Here is a 23,923-nt window from a genome sequence, read left to right as displayed (position 1 = left end):
ATGGCTGAAAGGGGCCAATATACAGCTCAGACTGTGGCTTCAGAGGGTGGAAGCCCCAAGCCTTGTCAGTTTCCACATGGTATTGAGCCTGTGGGTGCACAGAAGTCAAGAATTGAGGTTTGGGAACCTCCACCTAGATTTCAGAAGATGTATGGAAATGGCTGGATGCCCAGGCAAAAGTTTGCTGCAGGGGTGAGGCCCTCATGGAAAACTTCTGCTAGGGCAGTGTGGAAGGGAAATGTAGGGTGGGAGCCCCCACACAGAATCCCTACTTGGACATTGCCTAGTGGAGCTGTGAGAAGAGGGCCACCATCCTCCAGACCCCAGAATGATAGATCCACCAACAGTTTGCACTGTGCACCTGGAAGAGCTACACACTCAATGCCAGCCTGTGAAAGCAGCCAGGAGGGAGGCTGTACCCTGCAAAGCCACAGGGGCAGAGCTTCCCAAGACCATGGGAACCCACCTCTTGCATCAGTGTGACCTGGATGTAAGATCTGGAGTCAAAAGAGATCATTGTGGAGCTTTCATATTTGACTGCCCCACTGGATTTCAGACTTGCAACAAAGACCCTGTAACTCCTTTGTTTGGCCAATCTCTCCCATTTGGAATGTCTGTATTTACCCAATACCTGTAACCCCCATTGTATCTTGGAAGTGACTAACTTGCTTTTGATTTTACAGGCTCACAGGCAGAAGGGATTTGCCTTGTCTCAGATGAAACTTAGGACTGTGGACTTTTGGGTTAATGCTGAAATGAGTTAAGACTTGGGGGACTGTTGGGAAGGCATGATTGACTTTGAAATGTGAGGACGTGAGATTTGGAGGGGCCAGGGGTTGGAATGATAAGGTTTGGCTGTGTCCTCACCCAAATCTCAACTTGAATTGTGTCTCCCAGATTTCCCCCGTATTGTGGGAGGGACCCAGGGGAGGTCACCAAATCATGGGGGCCAGTCTTTCCCATGCTAGTCTCATGATAGTGAATAAGTCTCTTGAGATCTGGTGGACTTATCAGGGGTTTCTGTTTTTGCTTCTTCCTCATTTTCTCCTGCCACCACCATGTAAGAAGTGCCTTTCTTCTCCTGCCATGATTCTGACACCTCCCTAGCCATGTAGAACTGTAAGTCCAATTAAGCCTCTTTTTCTTCCCAGTCTTGAGTATGTCTTTATCAGCAGCATGAAAATTGACTAATACAATGGACAAGGGCAGTTTGGAGGTTAGAAACAAGACACAATTGGTTAGGTCAGATCTCTTTCACTGTTATAATTTTCTCACTGTTTTTTTTTTTGCAAAGGCGGTTTTAATAATGGCTGCAAGGCACAAGAGTGATGCTGACAATTCTGATATGCCAAAGAGAAGTCTAAAATGCTTCATTTAAGAAACGAGGTAATAGTTCTTGACAACAAGGAAAGAAAAAAATATGTTGAGGTTGCCAACATCTACACTAAGGATGAGTCTTAAATCCATGAAATTGTGAAGAAAGAAAGAAAGACATTCTACGTAGTATTTATATATATAGGATTTGGTACTTTCTGGAGTTTCAGGCAACCACTAGTGGTATTGGAACATACTCCATTTGGATAAAGGAGGAATACTATATTTGATCTCTTTTGTTGAATTTTAAGAGATCTTTGCTTTTTTTTCTTTTTTCCAACAGGTGCACACCAACACACGTAGATTATTTATTTATTTTTTTAGAAACAGGGGTTTTGCATATTGCCCATGCTGGTCTTGAACTCCTGGTCTTGAGTGATTCTCCTGCCTCAGTCTCCCAAATTGCTTGGATTGTAGGTTTGAACCAAGCCTGGCCTCCTATTTTGGGTATAAGTATTTTATCTGATATGTGTTTTGCAATATTTCTGCTAGGCTGTGACTTTACTTTTCTTGACACTTTTTTCACATTTTTAATAATAATTTTAATAAAATCTAATTTATCATTTTTTAATTTTATGGAGTATGCTTTTGATGTTGTATTTAAAAATGTATTGCCAAATCCTAAGTGGCATTGATTTCCTCTTACAAATCTGTATTAGTGAGGGTTCTCTAGGGGGACAGAACTAATAGAACAGATGTATATATAAAGCGAAGTTTATTAAGTAGTATTGACTTGCACAATCACAACATGAAGTCCCACAGTAGGCCCTCTGCAAGCTGTGGAGAAAGGAAGCCAGTGTGAGTCCCAAAACCTCAAATGTGTGGAAGCCAGCAGTGCAGCCTTCAGTCTCTAGTCGAAGGTCCAAGAGTCCAAAAGCTGACGAGTCTGATGTTCAAGGGCAGGAAGCATTCAGCACGGGAGAAGAATGTGGTCCCAAAGATTAAGCCAGTCAAGTCCTTCCACGTTCCTCTTCCTGCTTTTATCCTAGCCACACTGGCAGCTGATTAGATGGTGCCCACCCACATTGAGGGTGAGTCTGCCTCTCCGAGTCCATTGACTCAAATGTCAGTGTCCTTTGGCAACACCCTCACAGACAGACCCAGGAACAATAGTTTACATCCTTCAATCCAATCAAATTCACACTCAATATTAACCATCACAGCATTATTCTAGAATTTTTATAGCTTTGCAATTTACATTTAGGTCTATGATACATTTTGAGGTAATCTTTGTGAAAGGATGAAGTTTTTGTCTAGGACCATATTTTATTTTAATTAATTGATTATTTAATTTATTTTTGAGATACAGTTTCGCTTTTGTTGCCCAGGCTGGAGTGCAGTGGCACGATCTTGGCTCACTGCAACCTCCGCCTCCTGAGTTCAAGCGATTCTTCTGCCTCATCCTCTCAAGCAGCTGAGATTACAGGCATGTGCCCCCACACCCAGCTAATTTTGTATTTTAAGTGGAGACAGGGTTTCACCATGTTGCTCAGGCTGGTCTTGAACTCCTGACCTCAAGAGAACCATCTGCCTCAGCCTTCCAAATGCTGGGATTACAGGCATGAGCCACCGCGCCTGGCCATTGTCTAGGTTCATATTTTAGCATATGAATATCCAATTGTCCCAACACTATTTGTTAAAACAAACAAACAAACAAACAACAAAAAACCACTGTTCCTTCTCCTTTGGATTGTCTGTGTGACTTTGTCAAAAATCAATTGACTGTGAGGGTCTCTTTCTGGTCTCTCCATTCTGTTCCATTGATCTATGACTATTTTTTTCAACAATATCACACTGTCTGGATTGTTCTATCTTCATGTTAAGTTTTAGATTTGCTAGTATGAGTCCTCCAATTCTGCTTTTCTTCTTCAGTGTTGTGTTGGCTATTTTAAGTACTTTGTGTTTTTATAGGAATTTTAGAATATGTTGCTGATATCTACAAGATGGCTTCCTGGGATTTTGATTGGGATTTCATTGAGTCTGTAGGTCCAGTAAGGAAGAATCTATATTTTAGCAATACTGAGCCTATTAACCCATGAATAGTGACTATCTTTCCCTTTAGTTAGATCTTGATTTCTTTCATCAGTGTTTTGTAGTTTTATGCATAGAGATCCTGTAAACATATATAAGTACTTCATTTTTGTGTGCTATTGTAAATACTATTTTTTTATATTTCAAGTTCCAATAGTTAATATTTTATTTGTAGGAAAGCACCTGTATCCTGTGACCTTGTTATATTTGCTTATTAGTTCCAGGAACTTTATTGTAAATGCTTAGAAAATTTCTATGTAGAAAATCATGTCCTCTTTTTAGTTTAGTGGTTAGTATGGGGAGAAAAAGAAAATCATGTCATCTGTAAATAAAAATATCTTTCTTTGTATACGATTTTTTTCTTACTACATTAGTCAGGACTTTGAGTACATTGTCAATTAAGATTTATAAGAGAGGACATCCATTCCTTGTTCCTGATCACAGGAGGAATCCATTTAGTCTCTCACCACTATAATGTTAACTATTTTCCCATATATATCCTTTATTAAGCTAAAGAAGCTGCCATCTATTCCTATTTTTTTGAGATTTTTTATTTGAATGGGTAATAATTATTTTCAAATGATTTTTCTGGTTCGATTTATATGGTCATATTTTTTTTCTTCTTTTTCAGTCTGTTAATATGATGAATTACCTAAACTGATTCACAAAATTTGAACCAGCCTTGCATTCCTGGCACTAATATCCCTGATAATAATATACTGTCATTTTACTGGATATTGGTGGATTATACTATGTTAAGGTATTTTGAATATATTTGACTTTAGTTTTCTTTTCTTGTAATATATTTGTCTGATTTTGGTATTAGGGCAATGCTGGTCTCATAAAATGAGCTGATATGTTCTCCCACTGCTGCTATTTTGGGAAATATATTGTGAAAATGTGGAACTATTTCCTACTTAAAGAATTCACAACTAAAACCATCTATTCCTTGTGCTTTCTTTATTAAAAAGGTTTTAATTATTAAGACAATTTTTAATACATGTGGGGCTACTCAGATTAATATATTTTTCCATGTGTGAGTTTTCATACTTGTGATTTTTAAGTAATTATTTTATCGAAGTTATCATATTTGTGGACATAGAATTTTTCACAGTATGCTCTTATTATCCTGTTAATACTCATAAGATCAATAGTGACTCCTCTTTTATTTTCTGATATTATTTGTTTATTCTGTTTTATTGGCTCTCCTAGCTAGATACTTTCCAATAATCATATTTTGGGTTGTTTTTCACTGTAATTCTTATCCTTGTTTTTTTATAGGTAAGATTTTTCCCCTCTCGCTTTTTAAAAAAAGAGATTCTCTATTTTTCTTTGATTTTCTGACGTTTCAATAGGGGTGTGTGTGTGTGTCTGTGTGTGTGTGTACTTGTGTGTGTGTGTGTATATGTGTGTTTTAAGTGTTTATCTTTTTTGGTACTTTTGAGCTCCTTGAATCTGCGGGTTTTGGGGAGGAATCTTTTATTAATTTTGGAAGTTCTTGGCCATTATTATTTCAAGTACTTATTGTGCTCCATCCTTTTTTTCTTATCTTTCCAGTATTCCAATTATTAGTATTCGTACCTTTTAATACTATCACACAGTTCTTGGATGTCATTTCTGTTTTTGGATTTTGTTTTCATTCCTTTTTTCCTCTTTGCATTTCACTTGTAAGGTTTCCTTTTTATTTTCAACTTTTTTTTTAGGTTCAGGGGGTACATGTGCAGGTTTTTACATGGGTAAATTGCATATCACTGAGGTTTGGTGTATGAATGATTCTGTCACCCAGGTAGTGAGCATAGGAACCTGATAATGTATTTTTTCGGCCTTTGCCTCCTTCTCACCCTTTCCCTCTTAATAGTCTCCAGTGTCTACTGTTCCTATTTTTATGTCCATGTGTACTCAGTGTTTAGCTGCTACTTATAAGTGAGAACACAAGGTATTTGGTTTTCTCTTCTTGTGCTAATTTGCTTAGGATAATGGCCTCCAGCTCTACACATGTTGTTGCAAAGGACGTGAGTTAATTCTTTTTTATGGCTGCATATGTACCATGGTGTATATGTACTACATTTTCTTTATCCAGTCCACCTAGATGGGCATTTAGGTTAATTCCATGTCTTTGGTATTGTGAACAGTGCTGTGATGAACATACAAGTACATGTGTCTTTTTGGTGAAATGATTTATTTTCTTTTGGGTATATACCAAGTAATGGAATTACTGAGTCATCCTGTTTTAAGTTCTTTGAGAAATTGCCACATTGCTTTCCACAGTGGCTGACCTAATAAGCATTCCCACCAACAGTGTATGAGTGTACCCTTTTCTCTGGAACCTCACAAAGCATGTGGTGCTTTTTTTTTTTACTTTTTAATAATAGCCATTCTAACCAATGTGAGATGATATCTCATTGTGATATTGATTTCATTTCTCTAATTAGTCATGTTGAGCATTTTTCATATGTTTGTTGGCCATTTGTATGTTTTCTTTTAAGAAGCGTCTGTTCATGTTCTCTGCCTACATTTTAATGGATTTGTTTGTTTTATGCTTGTTGATTTAAGTTCGTTTTAAATTCTGGATATTAGACCTTTGTTGGAGTCATAGTTTGTGAATATTTTCTCTCATTCTCGAAGGTTGTCTGTTTACTCTGTTGATAGTTTCTTTCACTGAGCAGAAGCTCTTTAGTTTAATTAGGTGCCACTTGTCAACTTTTATTTTTGTTGCAATTCCTTTTGGGGATTCAGACATAAATTATTTGCCAAGGACAATGTCCAGAATGGTATTTGTAGGTTTTCTTCTAAGGTTTTCATGTTGTAGGGCTTGTATTTAACTATTTAATCCATCTTGAGTTGATTTTTGTATACAGTTAAAGGAAGGTGTTCAGTTTTGATCTTGTGCATACAGCTAGCCAGTGAGTCCAGCACTATGTAATAAATCGGGAATCCTTTACCTATTGCTTGTTATTGTTGACTTTGTTGAAGATCAGATGATTATGATTACAGATGATTAGATGTGGAGCTTTATTCCTGGGTTCTTTATCCAGTTCCATTGGTCTGTGTATCACTTTGTGAACCTGTACTATGTTGTTTTGGTTACAGTAGCCTTGTAATATAGCTTGAAGTATGACCATGTGATGCCTCCAGCTTTGTTCTTATTGTGAAGGATTACTTTGGTTATTTGGGCTCTTTTTTGGTTCCATGTAAATTTTAGAATACTTTTTGATATAGTTTGGCTCCGTGTCCCCACCCAAATATCATCTTGTAGCTCCCATAATTCCCACGTGTTGTGGGAGGGACCTAGTGGGACATGACTAAATTATAGGGGCGGGTCTTTCCTGCCCTGTTGTCATGATAGTGAATGGGTCTCACGAGATCTGTTGGTTTTTAAAACAGAAGTTGCCCTGTACAAGCTCTCTTTTTGCCTGCTGCCATCCACATAAGATGTGACTTGTTTCTCCTTGCCTTCTACCATGATTGTGAGGTCTCCCCAACCATGTGGAACTGTAAGTCCAATAAAACTTTCTTTTGTAAGTTGCCCAGTCTTGGATATTTCCTTATCAGCAATGGGAAAATGGACTAATACCCTTTTTTTCTATTTCTGTAAAAATGATGTTGATAGTTTGATAGGAATGGTGTTGAATCTGTAGAGTGCTTCGAGACATATGGCCATGTTAAAGATACTAACTCATCTGAACTGTGAGCATCGAATGTTTTCCATTTGTTTGTGTCATCTGTGATTTCTTTCAGCAGTGCTTTGTACTTATCCTTGTAGATATCTTTTACCTCCTTGGTTAGATGTATTCCAAGGTATTTTGTTTGTGTGTGGCTATTGTAAATAGGATTGAATTCTTTTTTCTTTTCTTTTTTTTTGAGACAGAGTCTTGCTCTGCTGCCCAGGCTGGAGTGCAGTGGCACGATCTCGGCTCACTGCAAGCTCCGCCTCCCGGGTTCACGCCATTCTCCTGCCTCAGCCTCCTGAGTAGCTGGGACTACAGGTGCCCGCCACCACGCCTGGCTAATTTTTTGTATTTTTAGTGGAGACGGGGTTTCACCGTGTTAGCCAGGATGGTCTCGATGTCCTGACCTCGTGATTCGCCCTCCTTGGCCTCCCAAAGTGCTGGTATTACAGGCGTGAGCAACGGCGCCCAGCCAGGATTGAATTGTTGAATTGGCTTTCAATTTGAATGTCATTGGCATACAGAAACGCTACTGGTTTTTGTATATTTATTTTGTATCCTTAAACTTTACTGAAGTTGCTTATCAGCTCTGGGAGCCTTTTGGGGGACTCTTTAGGGTTTTCTAGGTATAGAATCATATTACCAACAAAGAGAGATAGTTTGGCTTCCTCTTTTCCTATTTGGATGCCTTTTATTTACTTCTCTTGCCTGCTTGCTCTGGCCAGGACTTCCAGTACTATGTTGAATAAGAGTGGTGAGAATGGGCATCCTTATCTTGTTCCAGTTCTCAAGGGTAATGCTTCCAGCTTTTGCCCATTCAATATGATGTTGGTTGTGGGTTTGCCATAGATGGCAGTTATAATTTTGAGGTATGTCCCCTCTGATGTCTAGTTTATTGAGGGTTTTTGTCATGGAAGGATACTAGCTTTATAGAAAACTTTTTCTGTGTCTGCTGAGATGATCACATTGTTTTATTTTTAATTCTGTTTATGCAGTGAATCACATTTATTGATTTGCACATGTTGAACAAGCCCTGTATCCTGCAAATCAAGTCAATTTGGTCTTGGTCAATTAACTTTTTGCTGTGCTGCTGGATTGATTTTGCTACTATTTTGTTGAGGATTTTTGAATCTATCTCCATCAAGGATATCGGGCTGTAGTTTTCTTTTGTTGTTGTTTTTGTTGTGTCTTTGCCAGATTTTGGTATCAGAGTGATGCTGGCTTCATAGAATGATTTAGGGAGGAGTCCCTCTTCCTCAATTTTTTGGAATAGTTTCAGTAGGAATGGTATTAACTCTTCGTTCTATGTCTAGTAAAAGTGAGCTGTGAATCCATCTGGTCCAGGGCTTTTCTTTGTTGGTGTGTTTTGAATTACTGATTCAGTTTCAGAACTCATTATTGATATGTCCAAGGTTTCAGTTTCTTTGTGATTCACTCTTAGGAAGTTGCATGTTTCCAGGAATTTATCCATTTTCCATAGGTTTTCTAGTTTGTGTACACAGAGGTATTTATAATAGTTGCGGATGATTTTTTTGTATTTCTGTGGAATCTGGTGTAATGTTACCTTTGTTGTTTCTGATTGTGCTTATTTGGATCTTCTCTTTTTTTCTTCTTTGTTAATCTTGCTGCTGGTCTATTGATCTTGTTTATCCTTTCAAAGAACAAGTTTTTGGTTTTGTTGATCCTTTGTATGGATTTTTGGGTCTTGATTTCATTCAGTTCTGCTCTGATTAGTTATTTCTTTTTTTCTACTAACTTTGGGGTTAGTTTGTTCCTTTTTTAGTTCCTCTAGGTGTGATGTTAAGATTATTAATTTTAGATCTTTCTAACATTTTGATTTAGGCATTTAGCGCTATAAACTTTTCTTCTTAACACTGCTTTGGCTGCATCTCAGAGATTTTGCTATGTTGTGTTTTGTTTTCATTTATGTCAAAGAATTTTTAAATTTTGGCCTTAATTTCCCTGTTTACTCAAAAGTCATTCAGGAGCAAGTTATTTAATTTCCATGTAATTGTGTAGATATTTTTATTTCACTATGACATGAAAGTATCGTTGGTATGATTTCAATTTTTAAAAAAGTTATTCAGACTTGCTTTATGGCTGAGCATATGGTCAATATTAGAATATGTTCCAAGTGCAGATGAGAATAATGTATATTCTGTGCTTGATGGCTGGAGTGTTCTATAGATGTTTATTAGGTCCAGTTGGTTGTGTCAAATTTAAATCCAGAATTTCTTTGTTAGTTTCTGCCTCAATAATCTGTCTAATGCTGGCAGTGGGGTGTTGAAGTCTCCTACTATTATTGTATGGCGAACTAGGCCTTTTTTTTTAGGCCTAGAAGTACTTGTTCTGTGAACAAGTACTCAAGACTTTTTTGATTTGCCTGCATTTAAGGCTGTGGCCTTCATAAAATGTTTCTTACTCTCTTCTGGTAAAATAGGCTTCTCCTCTATGACTGATTCTGATTCCCCTCACTGGCTGCAACACTGGATTTCTTCGATGTTGGGTTCATGTATATTTATGACAGTTAAGTCATCTTGTTGAATTGAACCTTTTATTATATAGTGCCTTTCTTTGTCCTTTTTTACTGTTGTTAGTTTAAAAAAATTATCTGACATAATAATACTGACTTCTGCTCCTTTTTGCTGTTTGTGTGATTGATCCTTACTTTGATTCTATGAATGTTGTTATGTTTAAAATGGATCTCTGGAAGACAGAAGATGTCTTCTTTTTTCATGCAACTTGAAAAATATGGAATGCTTCACACATTTGCTTGACATCCTTGTGCAGGCGCCATGCTACCCTTTTGTGTATCCTTCCAATTTTAATATATATCCTGCTGAAGCAAGCACCAATTTTAAAGTTTCATTTAATTATCTTCCAGTTCATTGATCCTTTCCTCAGCTATGTCAAAAGTCTATCAAAGAGATTTTTTAAAAATTTCCATTAAGGTGTTTGGTATTTCTAGCGTTTCCTTTTCTTTTTAAGTTTCTATCTCTGCTTACATTACTATCTGTTCTTGAATGTTGTCTACTTTTTTCAGTAGGGACATTAACATATTAACCATAGCTGTCTTAAATTCTCTGTCTGATAATTCCAACATCTTTGTCTTATCACGGTCTGAGTCTGATTATTGAATTGTTTCTGTAGTCTGTGTTTTTCATTGTGTTTGGGCATGGACTTTTTGCAGTCAAAGCTGAACATACTATATCAGCCAATAGGAACTGAGGTAACTAGGATTTTAAATGTGAGGATTTGTGTTAATCTGGCCAGGAGTTGTGATTTGTTTAATATCTGTTGAAGTTGTAAGTACCAAAGGCTTCAAAAAAATGTAGTGGCCTTGTTTTTGTCTCCTCTTTTATTTTAAGGGATTTCCTGTGTTCTACCACTTACAACTAGTTTGTATCTTGCAGCTGTTTCAGCTGTAATTTATTATTTTGGGGCTGCCTTGATGTGATCATAAGATATGAAGAAGAGGGTAACATTCTAAAATATTCTGAGTAAATCTCAGGCTTTTTTTGATTTGCCTGCACTTAAGGCTGTGGCCTTCATAAAATGTTTCTTACTCTCTTCTGGTAAAATAGATTTCTTCTCTATGCCTGATTTCGATTCCTCTCACTGACTGCAACACTCTGAATTTTTTTCCCTGAATCCAACATTGACTATGGTTTTTGTTTTCTTTTGTTTTTCCTTTAGGTGAAACAGAAGGGGTGGAGTGTAGGTTTCTCTGATTATGTTTCACAACAGTTGCATTCCTCTTCCCAGACAGAGCTGAGGGTGGGTCTTTCTGAGATACTCACTTTGAGAACCTACTGGAGTTCTTGAAGGGAAATATTTGGGTTTGCTTCAAGTTTTATTTATGCCTCTAATTTCAAGAAAGTTTGCCTGGTAAATGAGCAAAAATGATATACTAAAGTCTTTGTTTATACATCAACTCTAATAGGCAAATAAGACCCCTTTATCCTTGCTTTTTCCAATTCACTCTATATGCAATACATAATCTGCAATGGCCCTGGGACCTAAATGTGAAAGCTAAAACAATTAACCTTCTAGAAGAAATGAAAAAGTAGATTATCTCTATGACTTTGGGGTACAAAAATATTTATTAAATAATATTGTAAAGCAGCAATTATTTTTAAAAGATTGATAATTTGGACTTTGTTAAAATTAAGAACTTTATATCCCACAAAGGACTGTAGGCAGAACTTCAAATCAATTTAAAAAAAAGGCAGGCAATCCATATTTAAAATGGCCAAAAAGCTTAATCAGAAACTTCAAAATGATAATGTTAAAGTGGCCAACAAACATATGAAAAAGTTCTCAATGCTACTACTCATCATGGAAAGGTAAAATTAGACTGTGAAATATTGATATATACTAACCTGAATCACTAAATTCGAAGGGATTGACAATGTCAATTATGAAGGAAATTGGACTTTCATATACTGCTAGTGGGAATGAAAGTGGTACAACCGCTTTGGGAAAATGTTTGGTAGTATCTAGTAAACACAGATATACCCTATGACTCAACAAATTCTATCCTGAGAATATACCAAGAGAAACAAATACTTATGTTCACCAAAATATATTTAACAGCGATGTTATAACGTCATTCATAATAGCTAAAAGTTGGAAATTATTCTGCTGTGTAACAGAAGTACAAGGGGACAATACACGGTGCTGTAGTCACACAGTGGAATACTGCACAGCAATGAAAATGAAAAACAAAACTATAAATGTATGTAATAGTGTGGATTAATCTCACAGACATAAAGTGGATTGAAAAGTGCCACATACTGTATAATTGCATTCATGGAAAGCTCAACATTCAAAACAAATCTATGGTGATAAAGTTAGAATAATGGTTGATTATAGAAGGCCAGTAGCCTAGGCACTGAGGAACCATCCCCATTGAGAATACTCTATTGAGGTGACTGATTGCATGGGTGTACACTTGAGTGAACCTTATCAAGCTGTACATTTAAGATTTGCATATCTACCAGATAAAATTTATAGTTTCATTTTAAAGAGACATTAACATTAACATTTGAGATTGGGGCTCTTAGATTTTCAGGCCCATCTCTGTTTGTGGAAACCAAGCAGGTGGAGAACAGCTTGTGTATCACTATGTGGGAAGAAGCAATCAGTAGTTTCTCTGTGTCCAGGAGTCTGTGCGAAAGGCTGACCTCTAATCTTGCTGTACTAAGGCGACTTCTTTTCACCCATCTCCTGCAAATCAGTTGAGAGTGGCAGTGCTAGTTTGCTTGTCAGTTTTCACTTGCACTCCCTCTCTCTGAGCTCGTGGGTGTTAATGTGACATGTGTGAAATGTCACCAAAGAAACGATCATAAACATGACTTCCCACAAATGGTATTCTCCTGCCAGAAAAACAAATGTAACTGTAGGGTGGTATAATTTGGTATGGGCTGTGGGGGTTCTAATATGCAATAGAATAAATCCCAGATATTTTGTGAACTATGAGTCAGAATGAATGAGTACTTACTGTAATTTAATAAGTGGTACTTTAAAATCTGATGGGGTAAGGAGGAAAATTTGATTGAAGGGAGAAACAAAAAGGGAACCATTTCTCATTTTCATCTTCTGATGCCCCGTTCTGAATGTGACACCCAGGACATGTTTTATGAGACCACTGGATATATACCCAAAAGTTTGCAAGAAGCGTGTCTTAGAAAAGAAAGTTTTGCCTACTGTGGAGATGTGGCAGCGCTGGACTGGAAAATGTTAAGGAATGTGAATTTTCTTCATGTGCTGGAAGGCTTTGTTGGCACTGCATCCTCCTCTTAGATGCATGGATGGCATGAGAGTAAGATTGGAGTGGAAGCAGGAACATGATGGCTCTTGGCACAAAACAGACAGGGATGCCAGCAATGCTTTCTCTTCTTGCATGTCCTTTCTCCTCATAAGCTGTCACTGTGGATATAGACCAAGCTATCTTCCCTGTAAATAGCCCTGATCCACACACTGCCCTGTCCCATAGGTGAGCCACAGTGTACTGTTCATAAATAGAAATCAAGTGACTCAGCAAACTCAAATAATATGTGATAGAGACCGGAAGTGAAAGGAGATGGGAGTTTGGTAAATGGACATGTATTACACTGGAGGAGCTGCAGCTGAAGAAGAGAAGGCTTGATCCCCAAATGGGAAGGATGCCCATGCCATCCACATTCTTCACTGAACATGGCTGAGTCCCAGATGGTTTCTCTGTGTATGTGGCCCGACTTCAGAGGGAGAGAATCAATGTGAGCTCTCTAATGTGATAGAATGCTCCAACTGGATTAAGCACATTCTGAGTAAAGGCTGGAGGCATCAGAACTACTGAGGCACCAACCGTGTTTCTGAGAGTTAAGGTGAAGAGGGCTGGTGGAGGGAGGATGTAGTGTGGAGGATGCCAGGAGAGATGAGCATGTGGTACGGATCAGAGAGGTCTCTCTGGGCCACAGCTGTGCCTCCCTTTGACCTGTACAAGGTAGGAAGAGGAGGGACGAGTGCTGCCTGTTCATTTTTCTCCTTTTGTTTTTGAGCTCACATTTGTAGTGGGATGTTTCTCCTCATAGACTGACTTCTAGGTGTGACTGCAGATTAATCTACTCCATCAACTTTCACATATTCATCCACACACAAAACATAAAGCTTAGATATAGGATAAAAGAACCCACCTTGATCATCTATGAAACACGATGTGGGCTGTGAGGCAACTGCACTTTCATAAAGGTTGCTTCAAGGCCTGTGTGGATAACATTTCAGGAGGACTGACTGGAGGCAGCCCTTCTGGGAGAACTAAAGCTCATCTATAAAATCTGTCCTCTGTTTCCTGGCCCCCCTTCCTGACCCTGCTTGCTACTACCCACACATTTGTGCTAAGCAGGAACAGAGTTGAAGGGCTAAGGGTCAGGTGTGTGTGGTTCATCCTAGTGGAAGGCAGGATGTTTGAAATTGGATCCACAATATTCCAAACTGGGAAAATGCCCATTTTTCACAGGATCAGGAGATGCTCTGGCAGCCTGGACACATGCTTCCTGACCTGTACAGTTTGCAGGCCAGTCGTGCCTGAGGAAGTCCAGCTATCCACTGTCGAGTAGGAATCTTGCTCCAGCTCCTTATTCCTACTGCGAATTCATAGCATCACTCCCTGGCAGTGGGGGAGGGGGAAGAAGTGCTAACTGCTGGCTACAAAGTCAGGCCAGTACAGAGTGACTGTGAAATTGGTGAATCGGTGTCCTTAGATATAATAATTCTTTTCAGGGAAACTGCAGAGTCGTGATTCTGAACATGTTCAATGGGAAATTTGTTTGTGTAAAAGACAGAAAGGCACATCGGTTTTGTCCTTTCTGGGAGGCATCCTCTTGATACTGGCCCATTCTTTCTGGCACACTGGAGAGATTTCTTCCTGCCTTTGCAGTTTTATGAGGGTGGGGGGTTGAGGAGTGAAAAAGAGGCGACTTTCCATGCTGGGGTCTTCCCGAGGATACCCCTCTTTGTTTTACTAAGTCTACCTTGACTCACAGAAGGAGAAAAGAGGGAATTGTTCCTACCTGCACAACGTGTGGGTAGTAGCAAGCAGGGTGAGGAGGGGGGCTTGCTTTAGATTTCAATAAAAGCTGCAGTGGTGATACAGAGAGTTCTTGTATGCCCTACACCCAGTTTTCCCCATTACTAACATCTTGCATTAGTGGCGTATTTATCACAACTAAGGGACCAATACTGACATGATTGTTAACTAAAGTCCATGCTTTGTTGCTGTTCCTTTAGTTTTTACCTAGTACCCTAATGTCCTTTTTCTGCTTCAGGATCCCATCCAGGATACCACATTGTATCTATTTGTCATGCTTCCTTAGATGACTCCTCGTTGTCACAGGGACTCCAGTTTTGATGACCTTGATAGTTTTGGGGAGTCCTGGTCAGATATTTTGTAGACTGCCCCTCTACTGGAAATTTATTTATTTATTTTTGAGATAGAGTCTTGCTCTGTCACCCAGGCTGGAGTTCAGTAGCTCGATCTTGGCTCACTGCAACCCCTTCCTCCCGGGTTCAAATGATTCTCCTGCCTCAGCCTCCCAAGTAGTTGGAATAACAGGTGTGCACCACCACACCCCTGATGACTTTTGTATTTTTAGTAGAGACAGTGTTTCACTATGTTGGCCAGGCTGGTCTCGAACCCCTGACCTCAAGTGATCTGCCTGCCTCAGCCTCCCAAAGTGCTGGGATTACAGGCGTGAGCCACCACCACTGGGAATCTATTGGAAATTAACTGCTGTTTTTCTCATGATTAGACTGGAGTTTTGGGGTTGGCAAAGGAAGACCACAGAGGTCAAGCATTGTTTTCATAATATGGTATCAGAAGTGCATGCTGTCATCATGACTGATCACTGTTGATGTTGACTTAAATCATATGGATGAGGTAGTGTTTTCCAGGCTTCTCCATGGTAAAAGCTCTTTTTCCCCTTTCCGTACTGTAGTTATTGACAAAAAGTCACTGTGTGCAGTCCCCACTTCGGGGATTATGCTCGCCTCCCTGATGGCGGAGTATCTGCATATATTATTTGGAATTCTGCCAGCAGGCCTCTTTTTAACCCTCTGAACCTTAGAATTTTGAATGCTTAAAAGAGGTGGGCTGAGTATGAGGTAAGAAAAATCAAGATGTTTAATTGGACATCTCTTGTATAACCTGGTAGCCAGTCTTAGATTTGTTGAAAGTGTGATCTTTTTTTCTTCCTAAGGTAAGGACTAGGTGGTGCTCTGGGAGGGTGTTTAGAGAACGGAGGTGGAATGGGCTTCTTTCCAGAGCCCACGCATGAACTGTGGGCAGTGGCTTGGTTACCCCAAGTTTTTGAATGATTTCCTTGCAACATGGAAGGGGAAAAGGAATATTATGAAAGGGAAGATAGATATATGTTTGGTTTCTGGGGGAAAGGGACATTAGAAGTAGCCGTGAGGGGCCGGGTGCGGTGGCTCACACCCGTAATCCCAGCACTTTGGGAGGCCGAGGCTGGCAGATCACCTGAGGTTAGGAGTTCAAGACCAGCCTGGACAATATGGTGAAACCCGGTCTCTACTAAAAATGTAAAAATTAGCTGGGCGTGGTGGCAGGTGCCTGTAACCCCAGCTACTCAGGAGGCTGAGGCAGGAGAATCACTTGAACCCAGGAGGTGGAGGTTGTGGTGAACCAAGATCACATAATTGCACTCCAGTCTGGGCAACAGAGCAAGACTCTGTCTCAAAAAAAAAAAAAAGAAAAAAAAAAAGAAGGAGCCATGACAGTGCAGTACAAGGTGCCGGACCCTAACAAGGTAAGGAAAGTGTCCGAGGACAGGGCCCAGCACTGGGATTGAGGAGGGCTGTGTGGAAGTCCATTCTCCAAGAGTGAAGTTCTGGTTTTCATTGTCCTTCACACATGTGCTGACTTAATGCTTCTACAATGTGTGACCACTCTCCCATAGTGGCTGCTGTCCTCTCCCTGTACCTCCACACCTCGCTCAGACTCCACACCCCCACTGGCCCCCAACAACTGCATTCTGTCATCACAGCTTTCTGGCTCTAATACCCCATGTAGGGCCTCCACGCTCATGGGGAAGAATCACACAGGATTTCCCACTACCCAATGCTTCCCCTTGTGTGATCTGGACAGAGAGAGGTCAGGAGGTCTGAAACTTGGGCTATATGACAAAATGAGGTGTTAATGTTTAAAATCTGAGAAAAGGCCTGTTTTTCTCAGATTTTTGTTCTTGAAAACAAAGCTTGTGATTCCCTGAATAAATTGAACTTATGGCAGACATATTAGTCAACTTTAATAAGTTGTACTGCAGTGTCAAAGACCCCCCAAAATTACATTGATTTGCAATCACGAACACCTATTTCTTCTTCACGTATGAAATAACAATGGTTGACTACTGCTTTGTTTCATGTATCTTCTGGGATCTAGGTGACAAACACACCACATTCTTACAGCAGAAGGAAAAGTAATCACACATCTTTGGATGCAGATCTTCAAGTATCTACGTGGTTGTGGCAACCATCACTTCAGCTCACATTCTCAAAGGCAGTTGTAGGCCCAAGCAGAATGTTTGTGAGACACAGAGTATATCCTTTTTATAGGGAAGGGTGAGGGAACAATGAAAAACAACAATGGAATGAACAATTCATCCTGAGGCAGAATTCCTCTCTAGCTGTGAACCTGTGTAATCGAACAAGTTATACAAAATACAACAGTCATGGTATAGGATAGTCACTCCCATTTCACAAAGGAGTAACAGGAAAGAAGGAAGGGGTGAATGGGTCCCCATCAAGTCCAAAATCTAGCAAGGTAAGCTCCATGAAATCTTAAGGCTCCAGAATTTAACTGTTTGAGGTCTTCATCAATTTTGGAAAATCCTCAGGCATTATTTCCTCAGATATACTGCTTTGGTCCCATTTATCTCTCTTGCTTCTACTTTGCAGATCCTAATTCCAAATATGTTCAAATCTTTACTATTTCCTAAGTGTCTCAAATATAGATTTTCAATAATTTGTCTCTGTAATTACTTTAATATAGTAGCTGCTGATCTTTCCATGTATTATTCACTCTATTATTCACTCATACGAAGTTCTTAATTTTAGCTACTGAATTTTTATTTTTATAATTTGAGTATTTTATGCATTACTCACCTTTAGAAACTTTTCATATTTTCATCTTTTTATAATCTTTTTTATAAAATTTTTTTCTTTTTAAGCAAACAAAACAAGACAAAGCAAAAAGGTTTTGTCTTTTTAAGCAAAGATGTTATTTAAAAATAGAAATGGGAGTATCCGCTTACCAACTTCCTCAGTACCTGTAGAAAAATTAGCTTGCCAGTTAGAAATAATAAGATGTACAGTAAAATGTCAATTTAAGGTGTCAATCATTTTAAAGAAAATTAACCTAAAGCACAGCTATCAATAATATTCAAGATAATTTTATGGGAAAATGACATTAAATTTCACTTTTATAAAAATACCAGTGAATGGTATTTGAGACCACTCACGGTACAAACCTGGTTACAAATATTGCTTCATTTCCCTTAAGTATGCAGAATCCACTCCCTCCTCTAGGTGCAACCCCCACTGTGTCATCTAATCACACCATCAGACTTCAAGTCTTGGATCTCATATGGCACTTTAACTTTATTGTATAGGTTCTTTGTTATCTAGAGATTTGAAAGATATGTTGGCTGCTCCACATGCAATCACACAATCCACATGTAATATTGGAGTAGGGTAATCTCGATAAATACTCACATTCAGAAAGGGGACGGAAGGCAGCACTCAGCCATCAGTTCTTAACAAAAATTCTGAAATCTGTTCGGACAAACATTGTGAGGACCCCCAGCTAGTTGGTAGACAACCTTATTTCAACCATCCCAGTGTCTGCTGCCTTGGAGCAGGTCTCTAGTCAGTCATACGCTGAGATTCTTGGCTCCACACCCTGGGAAGTCCATCCTTCCCCATCCATTTCCTTGGCCATTGGGCATGAAAGAACATTCTCTCTTTGGGAAAAGAACAGAATATTGTTGGCTCAAAGGTAATTTTACTTCTCAAACAGCTACAGGCTATTTTGGCAGTACAACTTTCTCAAAGCCTAATTAGTTTTTATTCTGCAAAATTCCAGTGTGCCGACAGTTATATCCACAATTCTTTTCACGACCTGTTCTACCTTAGCTTGAAGTAAGATGAAGTAAATTGAGGTAGCAGACTTCCAAGAAAGAGTCACACCCTTTGGCTTTTTTGTTCTCTGAGACATTCCGTATAAAAAGTGTTGACTTGATTTCCCTTCATTCAATTCAGAGGTCATAACAAAGGGCATGAGGCCAAGTCCATGATTTGGTCTTTACTGTAACACTGAATTTTCATCCTTGTTCCTCAATTTCCGCTTGCATCATTTGGAGAGAACAATCAATTACATCTTTTGACCTTGCTGTCAAATACACAATTTATTATCTGAAATTATCTTTTTCTTGTAATACCTTTTCTAAAGTAACCAACAGCAGCTAAAACATGCTAGTTGCCTTCAGTCTCCCAAACTCTTTGGCTAAATTCATAAGCTCATTCCAACTTATCATACACACGTTGTAGCAAAATGCCTTATCAATAAAAACACGAGTCACTATTATTTTCCAGGAATTAATAAGAGCTTTGCAACTGCCTGTCTCCTGGACTGGAGATAAATGTTTTAGCTTTTCATTCTGGTGACACCTCATAACTGGTACTGATTTCTTTATTCATTCGTTTTCACTAGGTTATTGCTATGGTAAGAAATGACCCCCAAAACTCAGATACTCATAATTAATTAATTTCTTGTTTATATACATGTTAGTTGTGGGTCTGGTGGGGGTCAATTGCAGTTTTTTGCATGTCTTTTGGGTTCTGGGATCCAGGTTGAAAGACGTGCCATTCTTATGACAGCAGGAACAGAAGCAATCACAGAAGCACGTGATGGCTCTTAGGCTTATGCTTGGTTGTGGCATTCATAATTTCTTCTCAAATTCCATTACCTAAAGCATAGCACATGCCTATGCATTGGATGGGATAAGAAAATCTTCTTATAAGAAAGTGAGAGTCAATAACTGGTACCAATAATGCAATCTACTGCCACGTGAGAAGGAGAAGAGGAAGTGTCCCGATCTTGAGATATCATCATAGAGCCTTCATGAGTTATTTGTGTAGTAAATATAATTTTTGTACCTGTGTTCTCCACTTGTTTTTTTTTTTTCTAGAGCTAAGTAGTAGATACGAGGCTAGAGATACATGGAAAAAAGGAGGAAGCATCTCCTTGCCTTTTTCTCTCCTTGCTGGAACCAAGGTATCCAAATAGACCCTTTTCTATCCTGTTGCTAGGGAGACAGAACAAAACATGGCTCAACATTTACTCACTGTTAACCACCTGTTTCCCTGCTGACATGCACTGTAGTCACTGGGCTTTGAAATGGATTAAGTCAATCACTGATGAAGGTGCCTGTAGTTGTATAAGAATACTCAGATAATCAGCTATTTTAAACAATTCATAAAATGTGAAATTAAAGAAGCAAGCGAATGGATGAGATAAATAAATAAGCGCCTTCTCATGAACAAAAGGGCTGGGCCTTACAAAAAGCATTTCTGGCCACGTAGTGTAAGCTGTGTCCTGTGAGTCTCTATCCTCATCCTCTGTGCTCATTCCTAGAACCATTTTCTGGCTTCAGAATGGGCACAGCTGCTGAGGACATGCTATGTGATTCACACTGTTACAAGCCAGAACATGTAAAACAGGGGCCAAGGTTTTTTAAAGTGGTTCTTTAGTACAAGCAGTATTCAGGTCTTATTGTCCATGTTTGGCTACTGACTACAAAGTTTAGGAGCCAGCTTATGGGAGGATGCAGGTGGGTAAGCAAGGAAAGCCTGTGTCTCTGATGGGGAATGCACAGTTTTTTGCTTGCAGTAAGAACATTCTTTCTGTCTACAGTTAGTCTTGACTCTCTCCAGAAAGATAGGTGGGATTGTCTCCAGGAGAGTGTCAGCTGGTTATTTTCTCTGAGTCTGAAAAGTTATTTTAACCAGGCAATTTGGTGAAAACTTTATATAGCTTGAATTAACCCATTTATTTATAATTTTTCTGAACGCTAGAAAAACTGTATAAGCACATTGCTGTTCGCATTCATCCATATACCACAGTCTATTTCTCAGTGATACTGGTCTCAAATACCGTTCACTGGTATTTTTATGGAACTGAAATTTAGTGTCATTTTCCCATAAAATTATTTTGAATATTATTGATAGTTGTGCTTTAGGTTAATGTTTTTTAAATGATTGACACCTTAAATTGACACTTTACGGTACATATTATTTCTAACTGGCAAGCTAATTTCTCTACAGGTACTGAGGAAGTTGGTAAGCTGACACTCCCATTTTTAATTTTAAATAACAACTTTGCTTAAAAAGGCAAAACGATTATAAAAGGAGATGAAAATATGAAAAGTTTCTGAAGGTGAGTAATGCATAAAGTGCTCAAATTATAAAAATAAAAATACAGTAACTAAAATTAAGAACTTCGTATGAGTGAATAATAGAGGGAATAATACATAGAAAGATCAACAGCTAATATATTAAAGTAATTACAGAGATAAATTATTGAAAATCTATATTTGAGACATTTAGGAAACAGTAAAGATTTGAACATATTTGGAATTAGAATCTGCAAAGTAGAAGCAAGAGAGATAAATGGGACCAAAGCAGTATCTGAGGAAATAATGCCTGAGGATTTTTCAAAATTGATGAAGACCTCAAACAGTTAAATTCTGGAGCCTTAAGATTTCATGGAGCTTACCTTGCTAGATTTTGGACTTGATGGGGACCCATTCACCCCTTCCTTCTTTCCTGTTACTCCTTTGTAAAATGGGAGACTATCCTATACCTGTACGACCACTGTATTTTGTATAACTTGTTTGATTATGCAGGTTCACAGCTGGAGAGGAATTCTGCCTCAGGGTGAATTACACCTCATGTCTTGCCTATATCCGATTTAGATATTTAGATAAGACTTTAGACTTTAAAGTTAATACTGGAATGCATTAAGCCTTTCAGAGCTGTTGGGATGAAATGAATGTATTTTTCATGTGAGAAGGATATGACTTTTGGGGCAGGTCAGGGGCGGAAGACATTAGACTGACTATGTCTGCCTCAAAATTTGTATGTTGAAAACCTAATCCCAGTAAGATGGTATTTTGGAAATGGGACCTCTGGGAGATAATTAGACCATGGGGGTGGAGCCCTCATGAATGGCATTAGAACCCTTATAAGAAAGAGGCCAGAGAGCTAACTAGTAAGTGAGTACATTTGCAACCTAGAAAAGGGCTCTCAGCAGAACCAACCATGCTGGTACCCTGATCTTAGATTTCCCAGCCTCCAGAACTGTGAAAAAATATTTCTATTGTTTAGAAGTACGATAGACCGCTAGCAAGACTAATAAAGAAGAAAAGAGAGAAGAATCAAATAGATGCAATAAAAAATGATAAAGGGGATATCACCACCAATCCCACAGAAATACAAACTACCATCAGAGAATACTACAAACACCTCTACGCAAATAAACTAGAAAATCTAAAAGAAATGGATAAATTCCTCAACACATACACCCTCCCAAGACTAAAACAGGAAGAAGTCGAATCTCTGAATAGACCAATAACAGGAGCTGAAATTGTGGCAGTAATCAATAGCTTACCAAGCAAAAAAAGTCCAGACCAGATGGATTCACAGCCGAATTCTACCCAGAGGTACATGGAGGAGCTGGTACCATTCCTTCTGAAACTATTCCAATCAATAGAAAAAGAGGGAATCCTCCCTAACTCATTTTATGTGGCCAGCATCATCCTGATACCAAAGCCGGGCAGAGACACAACCAAAAAAGAGAATTTTAGACCAATACCCTGGATGAACATTGATGCAAAAATCCTCACTGAAATACTGGCAAACTGATTCCAGCAGCACATCAAAAAGCTTATCCACCATGATCAAGTGGGCTTCATCCCTGGGATGCAAGGCTGGTTCAACATATGCAAATCAATAAATGTAATCCAGCATTTAAACAGAACGAAAGACAAAAACCACATGATTATCTCAATAGATGCAGAAAAGGCCTTTGACAAAATTCAACAACCTTCATGCTAAAAACTCTCAATAAATTAGGTATTGATGGGACGTATCTCAAAATAATAAGAGCTATCTATGACAAACCCACAGCCAATATCATACTGAATGGGCAAAAACTGGAAGCATTCCCTTTGAAAACTGGCACAAGACAGGGATGCCCTCTCTCACCACTCCTATTCAACATAGTGTTGGAAGTTCTGGCCAGGGCAATTAGGCAGGAGAAGGAAATAATGGGTATTCAATTAGGAAAAGAGGAAGTCAAATTGTCCATGTTTGCAGATGACATGATTGTATATCTAGAAAACTCCATCGTCTCAGCCCAAAATCTCCTTAAGCTGATAAGCAACTTCAGCAAAGTCTGAGGATAAAAAATCAATGTGCAAAAATCACAAGCATTCTTATACACCAATAACAGACAAACAGAGAGCCAAATCATGAGTGAACTCCCATTCACAATTGCTTCAAAGAGAATAAAATACCTAGGAATCCAACTTACAAGGGATGTGAAGGACCTCTTCAAAGAGAACTGCAAACCACTGCTCAAGGAAATAAAAGAGGATACAAACAAATGGAAGAACATTCCATGCTCATAGGTAGGAAGAATCAATATCATGAAAATGGCCATACTGCCCAAGGTAATTTATAGATTCAACACCATCCCCATCAAGCTACCAATGACTTTCTTCACAGAATTGGAAAAAACTACTTTAAAGTTCATATGGAACCAAAAAAGAGCCTGCATCACCAAGTCAATCCTAAGCCAAAAGAACAAAGCTGGAGGCATCACACTACCTGACTTCAAACTATACTACAAGGCTACAGTAACCAAAACAGCATGGTACTGGTACCAAAACAGAGATATGGATCAATCGAACAGAACAGAGCACTCAGAAATAATGCCACATGCCACATATCTACAACCATTTGATCTTTGACAAACCTGGCATAAACAAGCAATGGGGAAAGGATTCCCTATTTAATAAATGGTGCTGGGAAAACTGGCTGGCCATATGTAGAAAGCTGAAACTGGATCCCTTCCTTACACCTTATACAAAAATCAATTCAAGATGGATTAAAGACTTACATGTTAGACCTAAAACCATAAAAACCCTAGAAGAAAACCTAGGCAATACCATTCAGGACATAGGCATGGGCAAGCACTTCATGTCTAAAACACCAAAAGCAATGGCAACAGA

At 38.8% G+C, this 23,923-nt stretch overlaps 1 non-coding gene across 1 annotated transcript; it reads right to left on the bottom strand.

Annotated features, from left to right (window-relative positions):
• Nucleotides 1-9,818: 9,818 nt before the first annotated feature.
• On the bottom strand, nucleotides 9,819-9,925 carry LOC129014754 (U6 spliceosomal RNA). Its single transcript, XR_008494298.1, has one exon. It is a non-coding gene; the product is annotated as a U6 spliceosomal RNA (small nuclear RNA).
• Nucleotides 9,926-23,923: the final 13,998 nt, after the last annotated feature.

Source organism: Pongo pygmaeus, chromosome 16 (genome assembly GCF_028885625.2).
Source record: "Pongo pygmaeus isolate AG05252 chromosome 16, NHGRI_mPonPyg2-v2.0_pri, whole genome shotgun sequence".
NCBI classification, from domain to species: Eukaryota; Metazoa; Chordata; class Mammalia; order Primates; family Hominidae; genus Pongo; species Pongo pygmaeus.
The sequence above is the reverse complement of the archived record's forward strand: the minus strand, read 5'-3'. Positions and strand labels throughout refer to the sequence as shown.